The sequence below is a fragment of the Penaeus japonicus genome, unplaced genomic scaffold, assembly GCF_977035675.1.
Source record: "Penaeus japonicus unplaced genomic scaffold, GWHDUDI00000001_assembly GWHDUDI00000015, whole genome shotgun sequence".
NCBI classification, from domain to species: Eukaryota; Metazoa; Arthropoda; class Malacostraca; order Decapoda; family Penaeidae; genus Penaeus; species Penaeus japonicus.
In genome coordinates this window covers 10,680,393-10,685,392 of record NW_028234417.1, presented here as the reverse complement: position 1 = coordinate 10,685,392, position 5,000 = coordinate 10,680,393, and the positions used below count along the sequence as shown (strand labels likewise).

At 48.5% G+C, this 5,000-nt stretch overlaps 1 protein-coding gene across 4 annotated transcripts in view; it reads right to left on the bottom strand.

Moving 5' to 3' along the window:
• LOC122246701 (CBFA2/RUNX1 partner transcriptional co-repressor nervy) overlaps positions 1–5,000 on the bottom strand; it is a 201,663-nt gene that overhangs the window by 163,423 nt on the left and 33,240 nt on the right. The window lies entirely within an intron of this gene.

The following is a 5,000-nucleotide window of genomic DNA, read 5'->3' as shown; positions in this document are numbered from 1 at the left end:
ACTTTAATAATTCCCATCCGCCGACAGGGTGCGCATGCCTCCGCTCTACGTGTCAACCTGACATATTCGCATTTGATCGCCGTAAACAAAACATGATATTGAATTCAGTCCCACAACGAGCGGAGCCTCTGCCCTTGCGTACGACAGGCCGGTAGACGGCAGACCGACCTCTCCGGACAGTTCGTTGTCTACAGCGCTGACTATACTGACCGGATTTTACACTTTACCGCATTTGCCAAGTCTCACGTATGGCTCTTTGAAAGCAGAATCCCACAGCTATCTTCCAATCCCTACTCATTCTACATCATATTAAATGAAACACTTACTGCTGAACTGTTATTTCGCTGGTGCAGTAAAACGTATTCCGAAACGCCTTTTGAAACAACGCAAGATATAAAACAGATCTGAAAGACTGTTAAAGATGTTCTTCAGCGTCCTTCCAAGCTGGACAACAGGACGGGAATACCTTATGATGCACATGACTCTGACATTTAACTTCTGAGGCTCCCGAGGGCATATGCTGTCAAACAGCAATACTCCTTTAAGACTAAGTGGACTCTATAGAATTTGCAGTTCAATACACTATACCCGGATTTATACATGTATGCAAAGTGGTCCGTATTGTTTGAAGTCATTCGGCAGTATAGTGTATTTTCGCATTCAAGGCAAAGGTCACTGGTGTAAGAATTATTGCACAACATGCTGCAATGCCATTATGTTCATGTTTACATCTTCACGATGAGGAACGATAACCTGACCCCTTATCCCGTAGACAGGGTCCCCACATCCCACATCTGTGACAGAATCTCCACAGATAATTTCCCAAACTTAATATTGCAACCTAATGAACTACCACAATACGATAGTGCGGTTAGGGGTTCATGTGAGTGAAAGAGTAATGGGTGTGTGCGGCGTGCGTGTATGTGATTGTACGTGTGCGTGCGTGTGAGAGTGTATGTGATGTGGACATGTGCATGCCTTGGATACTCACATATACTGTTATTTTACAAACTATGAATAAACAAGACTCTACCGAGAGCTTTGACTTGACTGGCCTCTCCGCGGGCGCCGCCAAGGAGCGCGGCCGAGTATCTCGCGCGACACAAGCGTGAGCGCAGATGCGCAGAGTGGGTGATCGGCGACGCTTTTGGGGGAGGGGGAGGGGGAGGGGGGTGACACAGCTGTGGCATGCAGTATAATGGGACATGTGAGTGAGGGCGAGCCACCTGGTCCCTTGAAACCAGGTGGCTCAACCCCCTCCCTCAGCGCCCTCCCCTCCCCCCTCCCCCCCTCTGCCCTCTCCCCTGCCGCCGCCGCCACCTGACGCAGCCAGCTGGGCGCGGGTTCCTCCACCACCCACATGCAGACCTTCATCATCTTTATAGTCCGTCACATCCAGGCTGTGTGCCCGCACTCGGGGCCAGACGCTGCCCGCACTCGGCGAGCTCAGGCCTCGACATGCTACGCTTCTCCGAATCAGTATTTAAGAGTTATGCAATGTAATAAGTACCTAGACCATGTTGCATTTAGATTGTGCTCAGACACTGTACAGTAGCCTATAAAACAACAAGTTGATGGTAATAATGATAATAATAATAATAACAATATTAACAATAATAGCAACACTGAAAACACAAAAGGATACAAACAAATTCAGCCACAGAATCCACATTATACCCACACTCTGTACACTGCGCGCCACACCTTTTCATTTTGAAATAGAAAGACAGAAACTAAGATATATAAGAGAAAGAGAACAATAAACTAACTAAAAAAAAAATGGAGCAACACAGAAGAAAGAACGAAAAGATAAAAAAACAAGAAAAAGAGAAAAAAAAAAGAATACAAAAAGAAAGAGACAACAAAACAAGAACAAAAAAGAAAAAAAAAAAAAAAAGGAAAAATAAAGAAATACAAGAACAACATAGAAGAAAAGAAAAGACACCTTAGCGCAGCCGTAGCTCTGATGTATCACAAATCAAATTAAATCCCCTCCCCCCCCCCCCACTTAAAATAAAAACATGTTCATACAAGAATATCCTTACATCTTGAAGACTGCATGGGCAACAAAGCACAAGCCGCGAGGCGTGTGTATGTAAGATTCCCAGATGTGAATCCTGTGTGTATGTGTGTGTGTGTGGGGGGGGGGTTGTTAAGCCGAGGGTGTTCCGTGCCACAAAAGAGTCTCCTGACTCCTCCTTGTCACTACCGGTCGTAAAAAGGCTTTTGAATAGGTAAAATACTTGTGGTCACTGACGGACTCAGGAACTGCCAGGTCCACTCTATGTCAATTCAAGTGGGAAAACAGGAAAAGGAAAGAAAGAGAAGAAGAAAGGGAGAAAGAGGTGGGAGAAAAAGTGAAGAGAAGAAAGTGATGAGAGAGAGAGAGAGGAGTAGAGAGAGAGAGGAGAGAGAGAAGAGAGAGAAGGAAGAAGAGAGAGAGAGAGAGAGAGCGAGATTGAGAGAGGAGAATGAGAGAGATGAGAGAAAGTGAGAAAGGAAAAGTGACAAGTGAAAGTTGAAAGAGAAGAAAGGAGAGAGAGGAGAGACAGACAAGACAGGAGAGAGAGAAGAGGGAGAGAGAGAGAGAGAGAGAGAGAGAGAGAGAGAGAGAGAGAGAGAGAGAGAGAGAGAGAGAGAGAGAGAGAGAGAGAAAGTGAGAAAGAAAGTGAAAGTGAAAGTGAAAGAGAAAGAAAGAGAGAGAGAGAGAGACAGACAGACAGAGAGAGAGAGAGAGAGAGAGAGAGAGAGAGAGAGATAGGAGAGATGAGATGAAAGGGATAGAGCGGAAGAGAGTAGGAAGTGAGGAAGAGGAGAGAGAGAGGAGAGAGAGAGAGAGAGAAGAAAGTGAGAAGAGAAATTGAAAGTGAAAGTGAAATGAAAGAAAGAAAGCAGAGATGAGAGAGAGACAGAACGGACAGACAGAGGAGAGAGGGGAGAGAGAGAGAGAGAGAGAGAGAGAGAGAGAGAGAGAGAGAGAGAGAGAGAGAGAGAGAGAGAGAGAGAGAGAGAGATAGAGAGATAGAGAGAAAGAGAAAGAGAAAGAGAGAGACAAATAAGAAGAGAATGCAGGCGGAAAGGCCGGGAAGACGAGCAATGAAGTTACATGCTAAGCGCAGCCCCGCATTACAGCCTCGCCCACATTCCTTCCAACGCGACAACAACCATTACAATAGAAGTACTTAAAAAAAGGTTCGTTTGCTTTTTTGTTCATTTCCTCCATTCTGTCATTTCCTTTGTTTTTATTACTGCTATCATCCTCGTTTATGTTTATCGTCAACATTACGGTTATTGCCATATTTCTATTTTAAAGTTGTTTCCTTCTCGACTATCAGCACAGTCTTCGTTAGTTGCCATAGCTAAGTTGCCTCAATCATGCTCCTCCGTCATCACTTTTTCACCCTTTCACCATCCACAGCCTCACCACCATCACTAAACACAACCACGATCAGTCCTAGCCGTCATCACTACCATCTTCATCACCAGCCCAACTTCATTAGACGGACGAAATCCTCTCCCTTCATCACACTCATTTCGAATCACCACCCCCCAAAGATCCACCCGTCGACAACCCCGTCTAGAGAACGCCTTCCTAGGACAGAACGGGCCTTCAACATCACAACCTCCTGCAGGCATCACACCTCCGTCCCCCCCACGCTCCCGCTTCTCTGGCCGTGACCCCCCCCGTCGTCAAATCAATCACCAACATCCGAGCTCTGATCATAAGAATAACCAACAAAAGACCCTGTGTGAGAACCCAGTGACGCACCTGGCCCGCCCTCCTCCCCCACCACCACCCCCTCCACCCCTCTTCCTCCCACATCCGCCCTCCCAGCGCCCCTCCTCCCACCAAACTCCCTCCCACCCCCCTCGCTGGCTCAGCCCTCCCTCCCCCCTCCTTCCCTCCCTCCCTCCCACGCCGTCCCTCCCTCTCCCTCGCCTCCCACCACCTCCCTTCCCTTCTTCCCCTCCACTTCCCTCCCTCTCCCTCCCCTCCTCCCTCTCCCTCACTCCTCCCTCCCTCTCTTCCCTCCTCTCCAACTCGCTCTCCATTTTCCCCTTTTTTCTTCTCTTTGCTCTTTTCTCTTCTCTCTGTTTCCATCTTTCCTCTCTCCTTCCATCACCCCTTCTTTTTCAATCTCTCTCTCTCTTCTCTCTCTATCTCTCTCTCACCTTTTATTTTCCTCTCTCCTCTCTCTCATCTGTCTCTCTGTTCACTTCTCTCTCTCTTCTCTCTCTCTCGTCAGCTCTCATCTCTCTTTCCTCTCTCTCTCTCTCTCTCTACACTCCTCTTCTCACTCAGCTCTCCAACAACTCTTCCTTTTCTCTCTCCCTCTCTTCCCCCCCCTCTCTCTTTCTCTCGCTCACTCTCTCTCTCTTCCCTCTCCCCTTATCTTTCTCTCTCTCTTCTTCCCTCTCCCCTACTCCTTCTCTATCCACTTCTTCTTCCCTCTCTTTCTTTCTTTCCCTCTCCCTCTCTTCTTCCCTCTCCCTCTTTCCTTCCCTCTCCCCCTCTCCTTTCCTCTCCCTCTTTCCTTCCCTCACTCTCTCTCCTTCCTCTTCCGTGTTCTCTTGGCAGCGCTTCGGTTTGGACTTCCTCCTGTCTCCCGTTTCTATCCTTGCTCTCCTTATTCGCGCTCTCCACCTTTTCCCCTCTCACCCTTTCCCCGCCCTCATTCCCTCTCCCCTCTCTCCTCCCAAACACTCTCCGTCCGTCCCTCTCTCCCTATCGTCAAAGCTTCTTCCCCTCGCCTTCCTCCCCTCTTTTCCTCTGCCCCTCGCCCTTATTCCCTCCTCCCTTTCTCCTCCTCCTTTCATTCTCTCGTTCCTTATCCCTGTCTCTGTCTCTCTTCTCCTTCCCCCGCCCTCGTTCCTCTCCCCTCCTCTCCCCTCTCTGCCCCTCCCCTCCCTCTCACCTTCCCTCTCTCTCTCTCACCTTCCCTCTCTCTCTCTCTCTTCTTTCTCTCTCTCCCTTCCTCCCTCCCTCTCTCCCTCTCTCT